The following is a 24396-nucleotide window of genomic DNA, read 5'->3' as shown; positions in this document are numbered from 1 at the left end:
TCTCTCTCTGTGGGATTACCCGCTAATCGACGGGCTGGGCAGGGACTATTGGCATAAGCTCCTGCCGTCCAAGGGAAACAACCCAAACCGGGGAGTTTTTGAGGCACGGGTTGACTCAAGGGAGAGTCATAGAAACACGGGGCACGCAATAACACCCTACAGAATGGCAACCGCGGCAGGACCTGTGGGCGTGGGTAGTCCAAATGACTCTAAGGTTGAAACGGTTCAGTCAGGTTTGGAAGATAGGATCACGTCCTACGTGTTCACCAAAATTAACGTGTCCCAGCAGTGGGTGCTGGACATGTTACACTCAGACAGCCCTTAGGGTAGGGCAGCTGAGTGGACAGGGGGAAAGGAGCATAAGAAGTCTAAAGAAAAAGCAATTTGGCTCATATGCTTGCAAAAACAGGTTCAGCTGTTAAGGAAGCAGGTAAACAGGCTTCAGGGGCAGCTGGAGGAGTCTGAATGGGAATCAGACGCACGGGGTATAGTGGGTCGGCAGTTGGTGAGAGAATTAGCTCTAGAAAAGCAGGAAAGGAGGGCTGTAGAAGAGTCTTCCTGGACGGCCGGTGAGTATCTACAGTGCCAAGTAACAGAGGCCAAGCTCAACGAGCAAATTCTCCGGGAGAAAAACTCCCGTTTAGCAGCGAAAGCTGAAGGGCTAGAGAGCCAGTATAATGATATCAAAACCGCCTACAGGGTAGCAAGAAGTAGGGGTTTTGAGGATTATAGTCATGATCAGTGCGAGGAAAAGATCAGGAAGCCACAAAGGGTTTTGGCTGGGGCTAGAGGCATGGTGTGCTTAATGGCGCCAGGTGGATCCCACTTAGTCTGGGAAGAGGATAGGCCCCCAGCAGAAGTGCGGGTAGCAGTACAGGAGGAAGTAGCTCCACCAGTGGGCAGGGAGCAACCGGGACCCATGTGTCCATTGCGGCAGCGGAGGTATGGTCTGCTGGCACCCAACGGTGATGAGGGCCCGCTCCAAAACGACTACGTGGTCCCGTTCACGACCCCTCAGCTCCAAACGATGGTGGAGGGGCTGAAAAAACTTAGCATCAAAGGGGACCCCACAGTCCATTTCGCTAAGGTAGAATAGATAGGGGGCTTAAACGAGTGTAACGATGCGGAAACGCATAAGTTACTTTTATTCTCCCTAGAAGGGACACTATACCAAAGCCTGTCCGCGGCCTCTAAGGCAGGACGAGGCATTATAATGAGGCTCAAGGAGGAAATCCTTTGAGCCATGGGCCATACACAGGGGAGTCCATTTTCTCTAGTTGAGAATACCCTGCAGATGCCTGGAGAAGCGCCGATTGCGTTTGCCGACAGGCTTTGGCCCGTCTACACTAAGGCCATGGTGGGCACACCGGACCGAGCGCAACTGCTAAGGGAGGTCCGTAATCACTGGCTAAGGATCCTGGTTGCGAAAAGCCTCCCAGGTATTCGAGACAAGGCCAACGCCTGGTTCGATGCCGAGGACCTTGCTAACACTGAGGCCGGTGTGCTTAGAAAGCTTACCATGGCTTTCAAGTCCCTGGGTGGGGAGGGGGCGAAGCAACGGGGTAGGGTCAGTGAGATGAAGGCCGGTAAGGGGGAAAGGAAAGAGTGGCGTCAGGAAGGGCCCCACATTAGCGAGTCAAAAGTTTGTTTTCAATGTGGACAGGTGGAGCATTGGAGGCGGGAGTGTCCAACCCAGAAAGGGGTACCCGGCCAAGGTGGACCTCCCGGGAAGAAGTCCCCAAACACCGACACGAGGGAGACCAGCCAGCAGTCAGGATACGAGGTCCTAGTGGCTGTCCTCCGTACGGTGATGGGCAAGGACACCGGTAGACTTGATGCTGCAGTCAGCGAGGTCATACCGAGCGCTTCAGTGGGTCCCCCGTCATCCTGACTAGAACGCGCTCAGCCTGACTACCTGCGCCCACTCATCTATGATGAGTGGGGCAGGCCCTGTGTGTGGATGGGGGTGGAAATGGTCACGGGGAAGTACCTGGTGGACACCGGAGCCTCGAGCACGGTGATCCATTCCAAGGACCTGGCCAATTCACCCTAGTCCAGTAAAGTCCCCTTCAGTTTGATGAGGTTCACCGGGGATGAGCAGGCGGGAGCAAGGTCTACTCCCCATACCATTAAGCTAGGTTCCCTCACCACTAAATGGAGTGCATTCTCATGAAATGGGATCAGCCCAGGTGGGGAGTCCTTGGGTCCGACTTCATGTTGGCCCACAGGATCATTGTAGATTTTAGGAACCACTGCTTGTGGGGAGCAGTGGGTTCCGATAAGGTGGATGAGGTAGTGGTGATACCCAGAGACAAAGGGGGACAAGGGAGCATCTGCAGCATGAAGCCCCGGGGTAGTTACGACCTAGAGGTTTTGGTCAGTAACACCCCGCTCCAGTGCCAGGCAGAGGTGCGGAGCAATTTAGATGCTTTCACCACCCACAAGCACGACTGCGGACGGGTGACTGGGGTAGAGGTTAGAGTAGACGGGGATCCCATGTCTAGGCCCCAAAAACAGTATAATTTTCCCAGGGAAGCGGAGGCAGACTTGGAGACGGCACTGGGTTCCCTGGTAAAGCAGGGTGTGTTGAGGCCGATTGCCACCCATGTGAACTCTCCCCTTTGGCCGGTCAAGAAACCTGACGGGTCATGGAGAGCCACGGTGGACTATCGGGTCCTCAACAATAATATCCCAGCCTGCGCGCCCACGGTCGTGGCTGTAGCGGACCTAATTGGAAATATTCCAGCCACCGTGACCACGTTCTCGGTGCTGGATGTTTCAAATGGGTTCTGATCGATTCCCCTTCGACGGGAAGACCGGTATAAGTTCGCCTTTACATTTAAGGGCCAACAGTATACTTGACATGTCTTCCCCAAGAGTTTCATAACAGCCCCTCTGTCTTCCACCAGAGCATGGCTAATGCACTGAAGAATTTTAGCCAGCCTCAGCAGATCGTTCAGTATGTGGACGACATTCTCCTCTTTAGTGATAAGAAGGAGCACAGGCCACTGCTGAGCGAGCTACTGAAGTTACTCAGGGATGTGGGTTTCAAAGTCAACCCAAAGAAGGCTCAGATCGGTCAGATGGAAGTAAAATTTCTCGGACTGACCGTCCGAGCAGGTGAAAGGGCAATCGATGATGCCCGTCGAAAGGCAGTACAGGAGCTCCCAGCCCCCAAGACGGTGTCAGGGGTGAGGTCTTTTCTGGGGCTCACAGGGTACTGCCGGGATTTCATCGAGGGATATGCAACCAGAGCAGCCCCTTTACTTCGTATCCTCCGCAAGGGAGTCGAATGGGAGTGGGATTCCAACTGCCAGGCCGCAATCACCCAGCTAAAAAGGGACCTCCAAACGGCACCTGCGTTGGGTGCGATTAACCAGGGGGAAGAGTCCTCTCTGGAGGTAGCAGCCAGCGGGGACAGCTTGAGCTCAGTGTTGCTCCAGGAGCGACACGGCAAGCTGAGACCCGTGGTGTACTCCTCCAGGGTGCTTACAGATGTGGAGAGAGGATTGTAAAGTCCGCGCCTCAATAATACATGGACTTCGGGAGAACAGTTTAACAGGTACTTTACTGAACAAGAGGCAGCTTGAAGCTGAAACTACAGAAGCCTGCTAGGGCCTTTTATACAGGGGTGGTCACTGCCGGTACTGCAGTCTAAGACCAGTTATTCCCTTAAAGGTACATACACAACAAGGATACTCCAATTGCGAAAGGCACCTTTTAGCCACGCATTGGGCCGTGAAGCGCTCGCAGCTCTTCACGGGATCTTCCCCGCTAGTCCTCCTAACGCATCACACGCCAACCCAGATGTTTTTGTATGGGCGGGTTAAGGACGGGACAGTGAGCAGTGCCCGCATTGCTTGCTGCACCCTACTGCTCTCGCAGCTTAATCTCAGAGTGCAGGGGTTGACTGAGCCGAAACTTGCTGGAAACATGGTGTACCCGGGACAGCGCACACATGCACAGTGGAAGGGGTATGGGACATGGAGGAGGGGCTCAGGGCCGGGATACACCAGACGGGCCGAGACATCTACGTGGATGGTTCCAGTACCGTGTCCAATGGGGAGCGGCTCACAGGTTGCGGGATTTATGACCCGACTGCTCAGATGGGGAAGGCCATAAAACTCCCCAGCACCATGAGCGCTCAGCATGCCGAACTGGCAGCTGTGGCCTACGTGGTGACCCACCCCGAAGAGTTCCCCCCTCCATATACAATTTGCTCGGATTCAATGTTCACGTTCAACTCTTGCACTGAATATTTGGCAATCTGGGCAAGACGGGGGTTTAAATCCGCCAACGGGAGACCCCTGGCCACAGCATGGTTGCTCCACAAAATCTTAGAGGCCACTAAGAATAAAAGGGGATTATTACATCCACAAGGTAAAGGCCCATTCTAAGACAGAACCCCGTGGGGAGGGGAACTAGAGGGCAGATGAATTAGCAAAGAAGGGAGCTAGAGAGGGAACCCTGTGGGACCCGAGGAAAGTGGCCCCAGTAGTAGCCATCCGGGACAGGGGAGGCACACCAGGGATCGCTCTAGCCCCGGACCTTAAACAGGCACAGGCACAAGACCCCATTCTCAAAGCCATCCAACTAGGTAGGGAGAAGGGGGAGGCACTAGAAGGTCCCCTTGGCGCTGCTGACATCAGCGTTAAGGACGGGATGTTGTTTAAGCGGGACCGGTGGGTGGTCCCAGTACAGCATCGGGAGAACTTTCTCCAGCTAGCTCACGGGGGCCCTGGGGCGGGACACCCGGGACCAGAGACCACTTGGCAGCGGGTAGAAGAGGCAGGGTGGTGGCCGCAGCTAAGGGAGGATGTAAGGGGTTTCTGCATACATTGTTTAGTGTGCGCAGCTAACAATCCCAACCCTCAGCGCAGGAAGGCTCCTTTGGGACACACCAGGAGGGTAGAGGGACCATGGCAATCGGTGCAGATTGATTTTATTGGGCCCTTACCCACCACAAAATCCAGGAATAAGTACTGCTTAGTCCTGGTGGATGTGTTCTCCAAGTGGGTGGAAGCTTTTCCTTGCCGGGCAGCTACAGCACTGGCCACTGCTCGCATATTGGTCAAGGAAGTGTTCCCAAGTTGGGGGCTGCCCCAGGTAGTGGAATCCGACCAGGGGAGCCATTTTACAGGGCAGGTCATGCAAATGACCCTCAAGCTCTTGGGGATAGAAGGGAAGTGGCATGTGGCTCACAACCCCCAGTCATCGGGGATTGTGGAGCGCATGAACTGGACCCTGAAGGAACGGTTGAGGAAGGAGGTGGGCCAGTTCCCAAAGTCATGGGATGAGGTCCTGCCTCTGATCCTCATGAGGGTCTGGGCCAGCCCTTCCAGGAACACAGGGTATTCCCCATACGAGGTAATGACTGGGAGGTCCATGTGTACCCCAACCTACGTGTTGGCTCCAGTCCTCACCGAGTCTCAGCTCCAGGAGGTTGACCGGGATAGGTTCGTTCAGAACTTGTACACGACCTTAAAACAGGTATATGGGCGGGCAGCCCACAACGTGGGGATACAACATTGCCAGAACAAATTGTTGTTAGAGCCTCAACACACACACATATGGGAGGTAGGGGATCAGGTCATGGTCCGTAACCATGCTTGGGTAGGGGTGTTTGAGCCTTTATACATGGGACCATATGCGATTGTGGACAAAGCCAGTCCTATGGTCTATGCCATAAAACTCCCTAGGCACACGAAGTGGTTCCACATCAATCAGTGCAAGCTGTTTAAGCCAGAGGAGGGAACCACGCGGGCCATGCGCCACAAGGGTACAATTATGAGCATGATTGAGACGAGTCTCCCTCCCTGGATGTGGGATGAGGGTAACCCGCTACCGGACGATCCGGTAGCAGGGGTAGTAAGAAGGGGCAGTTGAGTCCGGCGGCCGAGGGCGCCATGAACGCCACTTTACTCACCCCCAGTCAGCCGCAAGAGGCCCCAGACATAGGTCGTGGGGCTCTCTAGGGCTGGGGCCAGCAGGCCCAGCTTTGTATTTTTCCATTCTTTAAGGTTGCGTTTGCGGGTGTTTTGTTTGTTGTATGTTTTGTTTTGTGAACCTTCGGATCTGTGGAGGAAAAACACCCTCTCACAGGGCGGAATTATTTGGTTGTTTGTTTTGCAGGTTTTTTTAAAGGGAAGGAAGAAAGGTGAACATGTTCTCAGTGATAAAGTCCCGCACAGGAGACTGGTCAAGAAGGTAAGAGCCCATGGAATCCAGGGTGCCTTGGCACATTGGATACAAAACTGGCTTAGTGGCAGAAGGCAGAGGGTGATGGTCGAAGGTTGTTTTTGTGACTGGAAGCCTGTGGCCAGTGGGGTACCACAGGGATCGGTGCTGGGTCCCTTGCTGTTTGTGGTCTACATTAATGACTTGGATATGAATGTAAAGGGTATGATCAGTAAGTTCGCGGATGATACAAAAATTGGTAGGGTGATAAATAGCGAGGAGGGTAGCCTCAGTCTGCAGGACGATATAGATGGGTTGGTCAGATGGGCGGAACAGTGGCAAATGGAATTTAACCCGGAAAAGTGCGAGGTGATGCACTTTGGGGGGACTAACAAGGCAAAGGAATACACAATGAATGGAAAGACCCTAGGCAAGACGGAGGGTCAGAGGGATCTGGGTGTGCAAGTACACAGATCCCTGAAGACGGCGGAACAGGTGGATAAGGTGGTAAAAAAGGCATATGGGATACTTGCCTTCATTAGCCGAGGCATTGAATATAAGAGCAAGGAGGTTATGATGGAACTGTATAAAACACTGGTTAGGCCACAGCTGGAATACTGTGTGCAGTTCTGGTCGCCACACTACAGGAAGGATGTGATCGCGTTAGAGAGGGTGCAGAGGAGGTTCACCAGGATGTTACCAGGGCTGGAGCGCTTCAGCTATGAAGAGAGACTGGGCAGATTGGGTTTGTTTTCCTTGGAGCAGAGGAGGCTGAGGGGGGACATGATTGAGGTGTACAAAATTATGAGGGGCATAGATAGGATGGATGCTGAGGAGCTTTTTCCCTTAGTAGAGGGGTCAATAACTAGGGGGCATAGATTCAAGGTAAAGGGCGGGAGGTTTAGAGGGGATTTGAGAAAGAACTTTTTCACCCAGAGGGTGGTTGGAGTCTGGAACTCACTGCCTGAAAGGGTTGTGGAGGCAGAAACCCTCACAACATTTAAGAAGCATTTGGATGTGCACTTGAAATGCCATAGCATACAAGGCTACGGGCCAAATGCTGGAATATGGGATTAGATTAGACAGGGCTTGATGGCCGGCGCGGACACGATGGGCCGAAGGGCCTCTATCCGTGCTGTATTACTCTATGACTCTATGACTCTATGACAGTACTTGTGGGAATCTTCAGGCTATGCAGCTTGGAGAAAGGGGGCACAGAGGAATCCCTCCTCTACGGGTGCACAGGGGGGAAAGAGCCCACCGTGGCGCAAGGGGGTAGGAATGGGGTTACTGATGGTGTGGCGGCTTATTTCCACGAGGGAAAATGGCCGGGGTGGCTGGGGTCCAACTCAACCCGGTTCGCCAGCAGCGAGGGGTTCACCTACGGGGAGGCGTCCCTACTGTGCCCTGAGTTGCAGGTTACGGCCACACAAGTGAGGGTGACCGAGGGAAGGCGAGTGTGCTTGCGGTGTGAGGGACACATACCCCTGGAGCGATGGTGGTAGCTGAGGAAGTTGAGCTATGTTAAAGGCAATCGGTCCGCGGACTGAGAACAGCTAGGCAATGATGTGTACCGCGAGATCACGGGTGCGGAGGGAGGTGTTGTAGTGTGCTGGCATAAGTGGTGGAGAGAGGAGGAAGGCCTCTATGTATGTATGTGGGGTTCAGAAAGAATCTGCCCGACCAGCGTGTCAATCGCGTTCTTGAGGCGATGGCAGGATTCTGGGGCTGGGATGAGCTGGGAACAGAGTATGGACTCCTGTGTCATCCCAGACCCCCCCTCCCCCCAATACTATAAACGCCACTGAGCTGCTAGCGCGTGAAGTAAAGCCTCCTCCCACAGCCGTCCCAGTGCCGGAGGTGGAAGATAGATGCCCCACCACAACCCCTGGGCCTAGAAATGGTTTAGTATTAGTCCCCACCGGTAAGGTCTTATACCACTATGTACGCTACTCGGTCGCTTCAGTGATTTTAAACCTGACGCAGGTACAAATGCCATGGTGGTGTGACGGAAACAGAGCGGTTGTATGAAGTATTGCTCAAGGAAATGTTTAAAAAGTTTTAGGAATTGAGTTACGGTGGCGTGGATCGGGATGGTTTATACGATGTACATCGCGGGGTTTTGGGGAGGTATAAGAGAGGGCTGGTGAATGATGCGGCAATGGCCTTCAGCACTGGCACATCCATTATTAACAGTATGGATGATGCTCAGTTGCAAATGCAGGTAAATACCTTAAGGGACCGACTGCGAAAGATACTGAGAGAGAGTAATGCCATAGAGAGTTCGGGGTTGCGGGAAGACCAGGCCATGACCATTCACCTGAAGGAGGTCATAGCAGAGCTGGAGGCCCACGCTCAACTATCAACAGTCTGATTTGTGAAGATCGAAACGCCTCAGCTCAGGCGGCATGAAATGATGCGTGTGTGTTGTACGGTGCTTGGTTGCTGAATGAAGGACGCAGTAATTTGGAGGACCTTCAGCAAGGCTGTGTTCCTTCATGGGTCAGCAACAGGCACCTCACCGCGCTCAGCCCATACAAGGGGTCGATGAGCCCATGCCAACTCCGACTGGCCTCAGAGGCGTACCCGGTCCCGGTCCCGGTCCCGGTTGATTGCGGCCGGTCGAATTTTACTGTGATGGGGATTGTGCTTAGGATGCCGGGGATGAGCAGTTTACCGCAGCCAACTCCGGTATACCAGGTGCAAAATATTGGGGTGATAAGGGATGGATGGAGTACACGTGCAGCATGATGGTGCTCCGCCATTCCTCGTTAAATGGGGGTCCACAGTTGCAGGCACAGACCTTAACGGGTGCCAACACCGGGGAGCACACGTTGTACTCTGTCCCGAGAGATTAAATTCGTTCAACCGACCGGTGTATGGGTTTGAATCAGAGGGTGCGGAGGCCATTAATTGTACAATGGAGTTGATGGCCCAGGGCCACGTTCCACCTCAGGTGGCGTACACAGGCAGGGGGACATACTGTATCATGACCAGCGTGACTCAGTACAGGGTCCACAACGAGACCTGGTGTCCTGTTCCCAATCCGACCTTCTGTTTTAAACCCCACACAGAGGTTCAGTTTGCTGAGGAACGGATTTTCCCCATCACTGAGCCCTCCACGGTGCATCTTACCGTAAACGATACTGTGACCAATTTATATAAATATGTAACGCAGTTCGGGTATGACATTCCACCTCTGCCCGAACATCTCACAAAGCTGCTCAAGGAGGTGGAATTGTCACAGAAGCACTTTTATACTTTGGAACAGCATAACAGGGAGATCGAGGAGGAGATCACTCAGCTGGTGTCTCCTCCATGTTGGGATGTTCGGCTCAGCATAGAAGTCCCACCGTAGATTCGAGTAGTCTCTCATGTCTTAGTGATTGTACAGTGTGTAATAACTGCATATTTGCTTTACGTGACCTGCAGGCAACGAGGGGAGGCAGTTCGAGATCGGTGGCTGAGACTGCTGCATTATCGGCCCCGGACTCCACAAGCTGTTTCACCGTTGCTATAAACGAGTTGTGCGATGTACTGTTGGATGTATGCATTTTCGGGTGGACTGGCAGGGCCGACCCAGTCTGTTGTATATGTTGCGCGGGTTTTAATGCGTTTACGGGAATGTGCAAGGGTGCACGAAGCCTAGTCGTCTAGTGTAATTAAAATTGGCGGCCGTGGGAGAGGGTACCCGCTTTAAGTTCATTTCCGAGAAATGCTGTGGGGAAAAACGACTTACCTTTTCCCTTGTATTGTTATGAATGTGGTCACAAATTACTCAGGGGGACAGGTTTTTCTGTCTCCACCTTGTAACGAGTTTTAAAGATTTGATGACATTGTACTTTCAGGGAACTGTTTCGTTGTCCAAGTTTTGGGAACAGTTTGTTTTAGTTTAGGAAACTCCCGGGAAGCTAGGTTTCGTTTGGCCTGAAGACATCCTGGGGCCTCCATACACACACCGGTTGCGTGATAATTCTGCCGTAGGTTTGATGGTGTTATTATCACAGGGTGGTGTAGGGTTCGGCCGGTGCCAACATCAGTGGGTGCATGTGCCTCAAGGATTTTTGGACTTTTGAAATGGATATGTACCCTTTTAAAATGGAGACGCACATGGGCTGCGTTTTAAAAATGGAGTTTGGACTTTTTGGGCTTTAAAAGGGACTGCCTGTTGGTTTCTGTGAAGATAGCAGGAACTGTCTGTCTTTTGGGTTGCCATGGGACCTGTCTCAACGCTGACATCATGAAAGGCAGGAGCCTTTTCATATTCAAACTTGAGATTTGGGGAAAACCACCCTTTGTCCATGGAGCCAGGATGTCTGGATGGACAATGAGGTTTGGAGGCCAAAAGTAACACCTCTGGGCTCTTTCAATGAAGGAGCAGTCAAAAACTTAACAAACAGATAGCAATTCAAGTATTCGCTGCTCACGATTCGGTCTCCTCTACATTGGGGAGACCAAACGCAGATTGGGTGACCGCTTTGCGGAACACCTCCGTTCAGTCCGTAAGGGTGACCCCGAGCTTCCGGTCGCCTGTCATTTTAATTCAACGCTCCATTCCCACTCGGACCTCACCGTCCTTGGCCTCTTGTATTGTTCCACGGAAGCTCAACGTAAACTCGAGGAACAGCACCTCATCTTCCGATTAGGCACTCTGCAGCCTTCAATATCGAGTTCAACAATTTCAGATCATAACCTCGGCCCCTATTTCATTTTTTCTTGTAATTTTTCCACTACTTTCCCCCCCCCCCCCTTTCCTTTTGTTTCGCTCTCACACCTGGCAGCTATCCCTTGCCCTGCCAGTACACTTTACACCCAATCTCAGCCTATTACCATCTCGTCTAGCTTCTAACACCTTTCATTGTCTCTTTTTTACTTCTTTTGTTTCTTTTATTAAGTTTTGTCCGATCGCAGCCCTGCCTCCGATCCATCTTTTCTTTCCAGTTTTGAAGAAGGGTTCAACCCGAAACGTCAACTCAAATTTCTGTCCACGGACGTTGCCTGACCTGCTGAGTTTTTCCAGCATTTTCTGTTGTTATTTAGCAATTCAAGTACTGCTCATCTACAATAATGGCCTAACATTGTTTTCTTCAAGATGACCACTCCAAGACAAGAGACATCACCAGGTAAACCAACTAGCATCTCTGCGACCATGGTAACCAGGAATCGGCCAGCAGGTTTTGTGTATTGCACGAGGTATAAACATGCTGAACTTTGGGGATGCAGGGGTTTTTGGTTGCTTTTTGGTGTTGCTTGCCTGCTTTTCTCGACCATCTGTAACAGGGGTTCTCCATGTAACTACGCGTCCGCCAACTGTCCAGGAATGCCCAAAGTGAGCGCCTCGCTGTACCGTCTGAACATAACTCTCTAGGCCTCATCGCATGCCTCTGTTAGGCATGGTTTTGTCTCTGGAGTCGAATGGAGCCAGGACCGCGTGAATCAACGACAAGGGCTGGTAATTATATCCAGCATACACCTCTAGAAATTCCGAGGACCGCCCGCGTGTTTGGCTGCTGAGGAACTGCAAGTGTCCAAGACACAGGCTAACACGGGTGTGTGTGTGTGAGGAGGCTTCCAAGTGTGAGTTCTGACCAAACCGGGAGAGGGGTTTAGTTAGAAGGGTTTTGCCATTATCTAGGCTTAGATTCTGGGAAGGGGTTGGTTTGGCTTAACCAATAGGGTGGGTATTTTAGTCTAAAGTTATAAGCTAGTGTCCACGGGCACCTACTCGTTCTGCTGTAAGCGAGAGGAGTAGGGATTGTCGTTTTTGTGAGTAGAGTAAAAGGAATCGATCTTTGACCAACCTGAACCGTTTCGCTTTGTCTGAATCATTTATAATCTATCCATAGTAACTCCTTGGGTCCGAATTTGGGGGTTGTGCGGCTTGTGGTTCGCGGTATAATTCGGAAGACCAACCGGGTGGCATCCGGTTACGGCTGGGTTACACAGTAATCCCACTGGGGACGCTGCACACCGGGCATAGGAGAAGACCTATCTGGCCTTGGTCTCTCTCTCTGTGGGATTACCTGCTGATCGACGGGCTGGGCAGGGACTATTGGCATAAGCTCCTGTCATCCAAGGGAAACAACACAAACCGGGGAGTTTTTGTGGCACGGGTCGACTCGAGGGAGAGTCATAGAAACAAGGGGCATGCAAAAACACCCTACAAGACTGGGGGAGAGGGAGAGAGATAGAGAGAGAGAGAGAGAGAGCGCCTGGGGCGGGGGCGGGGGGCGAGAGAGAGAGACAGAGAGAGAGAGACAGAGACAGAGACTGGGAGAGGATGAGAGACTGGGGGAGAGATAGAGAGACTGGGGGGAGTGAGTGGGAGAGACTGGGGGGGGAGAGAGAGAGAGACAGGGGGAGAGAGAGAGACTGGGAGAGAGACTGGGCGAGAGAGAGAGACTGGGGAAGCGAGAGAGACTGGGGAGAGAAAGAGAGAGACGGGGAGAGAGAGAGAGACGGGGAGAGAGAGAGAGAGACGGGAGAGAGAGAGAGACGGGGGAGAGAGAGAGTGAGACGGGGAGAGAGAGAGAGTGAGACGGGGAGAGAGAGAGAGAGATGGGGGGAGAGAGAGAGAGAGAGAGACGCGGAGAGAGTGGGAGAGAGAGACGGGGAGAGAGTGGGAGAGAGAGACGGGGAGAGACGGGGGAGAGACGGGGAGAGAGAGAGACTGGGGGAGAGGGAGAGAGAGAGAAAGAGACTGGGCGAGAGAGAGAGACTGGGGGAGAGAGAGAGACTGGGGAGAGAATGAGACTGGGGGTGAGAGAAAGACTGGAAGAGAGAGACAAGGGTGGGAGAGAGAGTGAGAGACGGGGGTGGGAGAGAGAGAGAGACAAGGGTGGGAGAGAGAGAAACTGTGGGGAGTGAGAGAGAGGCTGTGGGGAGTGAGAGAGAGACTGGGGAGAGAGATGGTGAGAGGGGGAGAGAGAGAGACTGGGGGAGAGAGTGGGAGAGACTGGGGAAGAGAGAGAGAGACGGGGAGATAGAGAGCGCGAGAGACTGGGGGAGAGAGAGAGAGACTGGGGTGAGAGAGAGAGAGAGAATGACTGGGAAAGAGGGTGAGAGAGAGACTGAGGGGAGAGAGTGGGAGAGACTGGGGGGAGAGAGAGAGAGACTGGGGGGAGAGAGAGAGACTCGGGGGAGAGAGAGAGACTCGGGGGAGAGAGAGAGACTCGGGGGAGAGAGAGAGAGACTGGGGGGAGAGAGAGAGACTGGGGGGAGAGAGAGAGACTGGGGGGAGAGAGAGAGACTGGGGGGAGAGAGAGAGAGACAGAGAATGGGAGAGAGAGAGAGAGACTGGGGAGAGAGAGAGAGACTGGGGGAGAGAGAGAGAGACAGAGAATGGGAGAGAGAGAGAGAGACTGGGGGAGAGAGAGAGAGACTCGGGGAGAGAGACTGAGGGAGAGAGATAGGGTATAGAGAGAGAGACTGGGGGAGAGAGAGAGAGAGAGAGAGAGAGAGAGACTGGGGAGAGAGAGATGGGCGGAGAGAGAGAGACTGGGGGAGAGAGGGAGACTGGGTGGAGAGAGTGGGAGAGATGGGGAGAGACGGGGGAGAGAGAGAGAGAGAGAGACTGGAGGAGAGGGAGAGAGAAAGCGAGAGAGCGAGAGACTGGTCGAGGGAGAGACACTGGGGGAGAGAGAGAGACTGGGGAGAGAAAGAGAGAGATTGGGGAGAGAGAAAGACGGGGGAGAGAGAGACTGGGAGAAAGAGAGAGATGGGGTGGGAGAGAAAAAGAGAGATGGGGTGGGAGAGGGAGAGACGAGGGTGGGAGAGAGACTGTGAGGAGTGAGGGAGAGACTGTGGGGAGTGAGAGAGAGAGACTGTGGGGAGTGAGAGAGAGACTGTGGGGAGTGAGAGAGAGACTGTGGGGAGTGAGAGAGAGATGGGGAGAGAGAGAGATGGGGAGCGAGAGATGGGGAGCGAGACACTGGGGGTGAGAGAGACTGGAGGAGAGAGGGATGGGGAGACTGGAGAGAGAGACTGCGGAGAGAGAGACTGGGGGTGAGAGAGACTGGAGGAGAGAGAGGGATGGGGAGACTGGAGAGACTGGGGGAGAGACTGGGGGAGACAGAGAGATGGGGAGAGAGAGAAACGGGGAGAGAGAGAGAGAGACGGGGAGAGAGGGAGGGAGGGACGGGGAGAGAAAGAGTGAGAGAGACTGTGGGGAGAGAGATTCCCTGCGCTTCTTACAATAGCAGTAAAAAAATCTTTAACATCCACCGACTGGGCCTCATTTAGTCGTCTCTTCTAAAACCTGCAGGCAGTTATTGCTCAGGATTACAGAGGTGGGACACTAAGGGCATTCCATTAATTGCGAACGGGTTACTGGAGCTGGAGTCTGCTTTGAGCATCTTCATTATCACAAGAGCACAAATAAGCGTGCATTGTCAAGAAGCGTTTCTCCTAAGAGGGAAAGAATTCTCATTTTTCAACATTGACTGGGTTGGAAATGTTTTAAAAAATGGGAGTAAAGCTCTCTCCTGGCCTGACACTGATCCTCTGCTTCTCCTTTTGTTCCGATGTTCTTTGCAGAGCGAGACAGTGACACAAAGAGACAGAGAGACATAGAGAGAGAGACATAGAGAGAGAGACATAGGGTAAGAGTCAGACAGACAGAGAGAGAGAAACAGACTGAGAGATAAACAGACAGAGAGATACAGAGAGAGAGACAGACAAAGAAAGAAAAAGACTTGCCTTTATATAGCATCTTTCACGTCTACCGGACCTCTCAACGCGCTTTACAGCCAATTAAGTACTTTTGGAGTGTAGTCACTATTGTAATGTTGGAAACAGAGGGAGAGACAGAGGGAGATGTAATGTATATACCTTTAAGGGGGGAACTATGTTTTACAGCTCATGTATACTGCAGTACCGGCAGTGACCACACCTGTATATAACACTGAGTAGTAATCTGTACAGATCAGTTGCAGTGTGAGCCACGTTGAGTAAACACCTGTTGTACCGTTCTCCGCAGTCTGTGTCTTATTATACACGGACGCAACAGGAGAGACAGGGACAGAGGGAGATAGAGAGGGACTGGAGCAGAGATAGAAAGACAGAGAGATCGAGAGAGAGAAACAAGGACAGAGAGAGATAGAGCGAGAAACAGAGAGAAAGATAGAGAGAGATAGCGAAAGAGTGAGAGAGAGAGAGGAGTGAGGGTCCAGGCGTATGCAGTTTGTTCCCGGGGACTGAGCGGCAGCCGCACTTTGGAACAACACAGGTGGAGGCGCAGCACATCTACCATGGCCACTGGAAGGAGGCTAAAGCAAACAATTTTTAGGCCCACGGTGAAAAAAAAGTTTAAAATTTGGAAAATTGTTTAAAGCTGGGAAAAAATATGGGAAAGTGATGTTGAATGTCCTGCGGTAAGTTCCAGTTAAATTTTGAAAGAGTTTAACAGGATTATTTAAATCATGTTATGAGAGAGGGGAAAAAAGTGTGTGCCCCCTTTGTACCTCAGAGTCTGTGAGAGATGGAGGGAACGGCAGCAGAAAAAGAGGAAACAACTTCTCCAAAACTGATCCCAACTCACCACCAAGACTTGGGATAAACTTCTTAGGAAGTTTAACCACTTTATTCACTTTCTTATTTGAGACCTGTTTGGAATTAGTTTTTTTTGTTGTATTTTCAACAACAGCATTGAAGAGGGAAAGAAAAACTTTGAGCAACTTCTTCTGTCAAAGCCACAATGAGACTTGAAAGAATTTAAAGATTTTTAATGAACTTTTCACAAAAAATGAGTGCTAAAAACACTTCCCTCCCCTCCCCCCTAAGTTTCTAATATGATTTTGGAACAAACAAGTAAAAATCTATTTCCCCTCATCTAAACAAGTTTCAACTAGGTCTTGAAGTCCAAACGCTTTTAAAGAGGTTCTGAATTGCTTAAAATGTTTTAAAATTGAAATTTCTCAATATTTGATTTTGAATTATCGACTGAAGTGAGTAACTTTACACAAGCATGCAACCATGCTGTTGTGGAGGGGGAGGGCAGGGGAGGATTTGTAGGAGTTGCATATTACTTTTTATTGACTTTAAAATTATATATCATTAGGGCGTTTAAGAAGAGAATCAAAAAAGGGGAAAAACACAAACCATTTTATTTTATCCGTCGTTCTATAGTCCTAAAAAGTCCCAGGAATAATGTAAATATAGATTTCCTCTTAAACGTTTAGTGGAGTGTTAATAGAAACACGAGTTATGTAATGATGTATAAAAATTGCAGGAAGCTACTTTAGAAGAAACCAGTATTTGTTTATTGAGAAAGACAGAAAATACTTCGATTAAACTGATATATGGGCCAGAAATTCGGGTCCCCACGGGTGAGTACGCGTTGGGTACTTACGTGTAGGCCCAACAAAAGTGCCGGTTTCGTGCATGCACTGCGCATGCGTGGGAAACCAGAACTTCCGTTCCCTTAAAGGAAGGGGTCACAGGTCGAACGCGTGCACCGGAGAGGCAGCGCGTACACCTGGCCTGCTTTTAACAAGGTAAGTGGTGAATTAAGTAAAATTAAAACATTTTTTCCACAGGTTTATTATTTTTAAATACTTTAAAGAAAGGTAAGTTTATTTTTAGCACCGTTAAAAACTGTAATTAAATTTTTCCAAAATTTAAGTTATTGTTTAAAATAGTCATTTTATGTAATTTATAGTTATTATAAAAACGTGACTTTTTTTTAAATTTATTTGAAGTTTTAGTTATGTTTTGGGGCTGAACTCTATTCATAGATTTGACAGGTCTTCCTGTCAAATCTATGAATAGAGATTCCCTGTTACGATTGGCTCTCCATGGCCCACGTGATCCCAGGGGACGCTTCGAACTAACTGCGCCCCTGGGATACGCAAGGACTGCATACCAGCAGTTGGAGCAGGCCCAGGATCGGAATCCCACGCGGGCCCACAACACAATGGCCGGCGTGCTAGGTAAGTGCAGGTTGGGGGCTTGCACCCCCAGGAAGCCTCCGACCCGAATTTCTGGCCCATAATGTGTAAGATTTGCAAAATTTGTGCATCTCCCCGAAGGTTATTATCGATAAAAGGGGCCCTGTGTGGAGATTTTGAAATTAAAAAGGGTACCCAAGACGGCGTCCGTGCCTCGTGGCAGAAAGCCTACGGGTCTCCAAAATGGATTCTGCAGCTCAGACAGTTTGGGGTAAATCGAAACTAAGGCTGCAGGTTTCCTGTGAAAAGAACTTTGTGTTTTGGGACCCAGACAAAACTGTGAATTATGTATTAGGCCGAATTGGAGGCAGATCTAAATTCAATGAGGCCTACAGTTAAAGCCATCAAACAGTCTGCATACATAATCAGAAACAAATTAAACACATCCATCGAGGCTGGACCAGCCCATCAAGGACTTTCAGGACAATACCAGTCAATTATCGGGCCGGTATATGCAATTACCGGCCATCTAAAAACTGTCAGTATAGATTGCTACCATTATTTTAACTAGCCCGCCAAAATTAAAACAAAGAGCTAACCTGATTTGGCACACAGATAAGGGTTTTTCGACGAAGGTATAATTGAAGGCCCCCAGGTAGCAATCGGAAAAAGGAAGAAGAAGGAACTCCTGCTCTGCTCTCCTGCTGCTCTGCTGCTGTCGGTACTGCCGCTCCCCGGCTCTTCGGCCCCTCGCCCTCGTGGCTGCCGCTCTTCCCCCGTCCCGCGCTTACCCCCTGGCCTTTGCCCGTGCCCTCTCCCACTCGATCTGGACTCGCCCCGACACCAGGTCGGGTGAACACGGGCAATTCAGGCCAGGCGAAGCGGGACGCGACGAGGGGAGGAGGAGGAGGGAAGACCACCGGAGGGAAGGCCAACTGAGGGTAGGCTTCGAATCATCAGGCCTTCAGCCTCAGCCGGCCTGCGACTATCTTCATGCAAACTCAAGCTGTCGACGAAGGACCATCCCTGCAAGGTAAAGTACCCAAGCAGAGACTTTAACTTTGGGGTACTCGAACCTGGACAACGCCCTTGCAGCACCCGGAGCCCACATAGAAAATAGGAGCAGGAGTAGGCCATTCGGCCCTTCGAGCCTGCTCCGCCATTCAACGAGATCATGGCTGATCATCCAAACCCTAACACCCGGTCCCTACACCGACAGCCATCCCACCCAAGCCCTATCCCCATAACCCCGTAACCCCACGTATTTAATCCCCCCTAACACTAAGGGTCAATTAAAAAAAATTTTTTTTTTATCATGGCCAATCAACCTAACCCACACATCTTTGGACTGTGGGAGGAAACCGGAGCACCCGGAGGAAACCCACGCAAACACAGGGAGAATGTGCAAACTCCACACAGACAATCACCCAAGGCCGGATTTGAACCCGGGTCCCTGGCGCTGTGAGGCAACAGTGCTAACCACTATGCCACCGTGCTGCACATGACGATGGCAGGCTCCAGAGAGCACCAACAGCGAACCCCGAACCCAACCGTTGTTTTGAGTCTAACAAGCCCTTTTGATTGGTGAGCATGAATTCTGACCCCTCACAGCTTAACCTAGTTAGGTATAGGGGGTGGGATAAGGATAAGGGGATTGTTAAGGTAATTGTTTTCCCTCAATGTGCCGTGTGTTCCCCATTCCCTGTGTAAGTATATAGTATTATCATGACTCTCTTGTAATTTTTGCCTGTAGAAGTGTACACTAATAATTTTCCATAAGATTGTATCGAGTTTTTCCTCTTCAATAAAATCTTGGTTTTGTTTGCATCCAACCACCTGTCTACTCGAGTCTTCTCTGTATCGCTGCCTGTATCTAAGTCCGGTGTCCAGAACCCAGGGGGCGAGCGATTCGAACCGCTCAAGGAAGGTAGTCAGAGGCAAAGCTGACTGACCCGAACACGCCTGTGCAAAACCCCCTACAAATGTACAATTTCAATTTGGTATAAATGTTTCAAAGAGGAGATTAAAAATTGAGGGTACAATGAAGTTAGTTTCCCGCTATTTAATTGCGAAATACCTAAAATAATGCAACACTTTTCATGATAAGAGCAGGGATTAATATTGTGGAGAATGTTTGAGAGAAAAACATTTGAAGCGAAATTTGTAAATTAACATCTTTACGTCAACATATTAGTAAACATTTCCAAGTCAGTCTGATTGGTTCTCCTGTCCAGGAAGAAAGATGAATGTTCATTTCTGTTAAATCATAGCTTTTCCTGCTTTGTTTTTAATTCAGTGATGCAATTTGTGTATGTGTTTTTCTGCACTTGTGAATAAGTGCTGCATTTCTGACATGTTACATGGGGTGTGTGCTGGTTCAAGACGACGACAGGGGAAAAATTCAGTTGATTTGCGCCTTCCGTTAGTGCCCTAAGAGGGCGGTAACGGGGTGCAAAGCAACTAGCGCTTGGGAGCGGCACTGCCACTCCTCCCACGAAATTCAGCGGGAGGTTAGCGGTGGTAACCGTTAGTGCCCCGTGGCGCCGCGCCTCCAGCAATGACATCATCACCGTGTGCAGCGGCCTACTTGCGCCCCAGCTGCGATTTTCGGTAGCGCCCCCTGACTTACCGGCGGACGCTATGTCCGACAGGGTCAGGGGGGCCTACCTGCAGCCGGGGCGGCGCAAATTAAAGTGGAGGTGCCGGGCGGGCCCGCCACCCAGCCACCCTGCCACCCAGCCACCCCGACACCCAGCCACCCCGACAGCCAGCCACCCCGACAGCCAGGCACTCCGACAGCCAGCCACCCCGACAGCGAGGCACCCTGACACCCAGCCACCCTGACAGCCAGCCACCCCGACACCCAGCCACCCCGACACCCAGCCACCCCGACAGCCAGCCACCCCGACACCCAGCCACCCCGACAGCCAGCCACCCCGACAGCCAGCCACCCCGACAGCCAGCCACCCCGACACCCAGCCACCCCGACACCCAGCCACCCCGACAGCCAGCCACCCCGACACCCAGCCACCCCGACACCCAGCCACCCAGACACCCAGCCACCCCGACACCCAGCCACCCCGACACCCAGCCACCCCGACACCCAGCCACCCCGACACCCTGACACCCAGCCACCCCGACACCCAGCCACCCCGACACCCAGCCACCCCGACAGCCAGGCACCCCGACACCCAGCCACCCCGACACCCAGCCACCCCGACAGCCAGGCACCCTGACACCCAGCCACCCCGACAGCCAGCCACCCCGACAGCCAGGCACCCAGACACCCCGACACCCAGCCACCCCGACACCCAGCCACCCCGACACCCAGCCACCCCGACACCCAGCCACCCCGACAGTCAGCCACCCCGACACCCAGCCACCCCGACACCCAGCCACCCTGACAGCCAGGCACCCTGACACCCAGCCACCCTGACAGCCAGCCTGCCAGCACCTACCCCCGTTGCTGTCCCCAGCCTTCTGTGTAGCCACCACCACCCCCCCGCCGCCCGGTGCCGGCTGCGCTCCGTGACTCCGGCAGTTCTCTTGAGTGCCAGGCTCTTCTGCCAGCACTCCGATTCCTGGTGTCCCAACTGGGCCCCGGGTTGCGCTGCACAAGGCCCCTCCCCTTTAATAAGGGGAGGAAGGCCTGCAGTACTGCGGCACGTAGCGCCATGATATTCACCCGCAGCGCCCCAAGAGGGAGGGGGAGCGCTTCCAGTAGTGCATCGCCTCCCTCTTGGGGCACTACCAGTGAATTTCGGGCTTGCGGGTGCCAATTTTTTTAGCACCCCGGCAAAGTTAGCGCCCCAAAGGGGGCGCGACCCAATTTTTCCACCAACGTTTATTAATGGAAATGATTGAAGTTGAAAATACAGATACCCGTTTTTGTTCAATTCTTTTTAATACTGTGAACTAAAGAACAACAGCACTTTATATTTGGTGGTTGTCTGATTGCATTGTAATTAATATTCTAATCACTTATGTGGATGTACAGCACGTCAGTGCCATAGGAAAGCTGCTGCTCCTGCTGCTTGTGCAGCCATTGCTAAAGTAACATGAGGGATGGGCTAATACATTTTTAACTTTAAAATGAATACAAATTGCACGAATAGATATGACTCTTTCAGCTCACCTTGGACTTTTGGATTGTTTGTTGATGCATAACCATGTAACTGAGTGATGCTTCTGAAGTGTTAATGCATTATTATGCAGTTCTTTTAGATCCCAGTCATTTTTGACAAGTAATTTTTTTTCAAATAGAGTTTGTACATGACGAACTATAAGCTTTTAATTAATTCTACCGTAAACAAACTTGCAGAATGGGCATGTAAATGACAAATTAATTTCAATATAGTTAAGTGTGAGGTGGTGCATTTTGGTAGGAGGAATAAGGAGGCTACCTACTCCTTGGAAAATAAAAGGTGCAAAGGGATCTAGTGGTATAGATTCACAAATCATTAAAAATAGCAATGCAGGTTAAAAAAGCCATAAAAGTGCAAATAAAGCACTGGGGTTCATTTCTAGAGGAATAAAATTCAAAAGCAGAGAAGTTAAGTTAAACTTGTATCGGACTTTGTCTGATTATCTCATGGGGTAGCAATTTGGCATTACTGTATATATGCTTTTAAGTGGTTGCTTTGTTGTTAGTAAAATTTGTTGTTGGTAAAAGTTGTTGTAGAATTTGCCCACTGACAAAAAGGTCGCGCTCAAAGGAGTTCGTGGCCCGCTCAGTTGAAAGAAAAATTAGAGGGAACATTGCCTGTAAGTAGATGAGGATTCCTTTAAATAGCGCTGCTGGGGCGTCCTTCCTGCTGCTGGACGCATGTTCAGCTGTGCGAGGTTAAGAGAGGGCATTAGCTCCAGCGTTGAGGTCGAAAATGGCAGCGCTAGCATCAAATCAGCATTACATACTGATTGATGTCACGATCTCTGTACCCTGCACAATTCCAGTGCCAACGCTACGCCCTCACCAAAATGGCGACTGGTGCGGGCCACGCCAGAACTGTTTGCGCGCTGCTCGGACACTATTTTCGACCCAAGACAACACCCGTAGTGCCCAAACAACTACGCAACTACAACTAGTACGACGCAACCGAATTTTGAACCCAAAGACTTTTACCTCAACTATGCCTATCACTTGTGAACCTTTTAGCCTCTTTCACACATATTCAGATGCCAGCCCATAATGATAGATGGTACACCAGCCACCTGCTAAGAAAACCATGGGGGAAAAACTCGTTAGCAACCATTTTGGGTCGCTAACATCGCCTGGGCGCTAAATTTAGCGCCCAGCGAAAAATAGCATCAGTGAGCGCTAACTTCAGTTTTAGTGCCCCAAGAGGGAGGTGGAGCACTAATTCTAGCGCTTCACTTCCTTCTTAGAGCGCTAACCCCAAATATCGGGGTGGTGCGTTCTGCAGCGCTATGCACTGGGCCACATAATGCTGCCGCACGGAAGGGCTCTGACCCTCATTAAAGGGAAGGGCCCAAGCCCACAACTCTGTGGGGCCCTACCTAGACCACCAGGGAGCGGGGTGCCGTGCCAGCAGCAGAAACATAGAAGATAGGAGCAGGAGTAGGCCATTCGGCTCCTCAAGCCCGCTCCGCCATTTAATGAGATCATGGCTGATCATCCCAATTCAGTACCCTGTCCCTGCTTTCTCCCCATATCCCTTGATCCCTTTAGCCTCAAGAAATATATCCAACTCCTTCTTGAATATATTTAATGAATTGGCCTCAACTGCCTTCTGTGGTAGAGAATTCCACAGGTTCACCACTCTCTGGGTGAAGAAATTCCTCCTCATCTCAGTCCTAAATGGCTTACCCCTTATCCTTAGACTGTGACCCCTGGTTCTGGACTCCCCTGCCATCGGGAACATCCTCCCTGCATCTAGTCTGTCTAGTCCTGTTAGAATTTTATAAGTTTCTTCTAAACTCTAGCAAATTTAAGCCTAATCGACCCAATCTCTCCTCATACGTCATTCCTGCCATCCCAGGTATCAGTCTGGTGAATCTTCGCTGCACTCTCTCCATGGCAAATGCAATGCCACAAGACGCAATGGGCCACGACAAGTAAGTCGGCCGATTTTTTTTCCACGCCCGCCACCTCTCCTTTACTTAGCATTCCACGATCCTCCTGCTGCTCCGTTCCTGTCCCCTGAATTGGTCGCGGTCATCGCCCGGCGCAGATTCAGGGGGCGCGGGCCAATTTTGCAGGTGGGGCAAAAACAGGGCGCTGCACACGGTGATGACATTGTTTAGCGGGAGTCGTTAACAGCGCCGCGCCCAGGCAAAAAGTCGTTTGCGACCCGTTAGCGCCCCCGGGGGCAAATGCACTGAATTTATAGCCCTATTAACTGACGCAAAAGTAAAACACTGTGGATGCTGGAAATCTGAAATAAAAACAGAAAATGCTGGAAATGCTCAGCAGGTAAGGCAGCATCTGTGGAGAGAGAAACAGAGTTAATGTTTCAGGTCGATGACCTTTCATCAGAACTGGAAAATGTTAGATGTAACAGGTTTTAAGCAAGTGCAGAGGCAAGGAAAGGTGAGTGGGAGGAAAGAACAAAGGGGAAGGTGATAGGGTGGAAGGCAGGAGAGACTGAATGACAAAAGGGATGATGTTGCAAGGCAAAAGGGGGTGGTAATGGGACAAGTAAAGAATCATCAACAGCTACCATCTGAAAAAATGGGAGCAGACGTTATGATCTGAAATTGTTTAACTCAAAGTTGAGTCTGGAAGGCTGTAAAATGCCTAATCGAAAGATGAGGCGCTATTCCTCGAGCTCACGTTGCGCTTCATTGGAACAGTGTAAGAGGCCGCGGACGGAGCGGTCAGGTGAGAGTGGAGCGGAGAATTAAAGTGACAGGCGACCAGAAGCTCAGGGTCATGTTTGCGGACTGAACAAAGATGTTACATAAAGCGGTCACCCAATCTGCGTTTGGTCTCCCCAATGTGCGGAGGTGCGGTCTCCTCTACAGCCTTCTAGACTCAACATTGAGTTCAACAATTTCAGATCATAAAAGGCGGACAGCCCCAAAAGCTCCAAAATAGCCGTGGATATAAGCCTAACACACAAGAATAATTACACGAAATGTGCAGTGGGATACAAGATTGTAATTTAAGTTGTTACATTAAGCATTGCTTATCTCGTAGTGACAAGGGAAAAAAATACATGAAAGCCTGAAGGCAGATACGAATGTTGAAAGGCACACGATTTATTTTCTATAGGGATCTGAGGGTCATGTCTCCCAGAAACTTTGATTTTTGACACTTTAGTTGGCAGGGTCGAAATACCGTCCCGCCCCCACCGGAACCGCGCATGCGCAC

This window comes from Somniosus microcephalus, chromosome 3 (genome assembly GCF_052327205.1).
Source record: "Somniosus microcephalus isolate GS21.2 chromosome 3, FLI_Smic_1.0, whole genome shotgun sequence".
Lineage (NCBI taxonomy): Eukaryota > Metazoa > Chordata > Chondrichthyes > Squaliformes > Somniosidae > Somniosus > Somniosus microcephalus.
The sequence above is the reverse complement of the archived record's forward strand: the minus strand, read 5'-3'. Positions refer to the sequence as shown.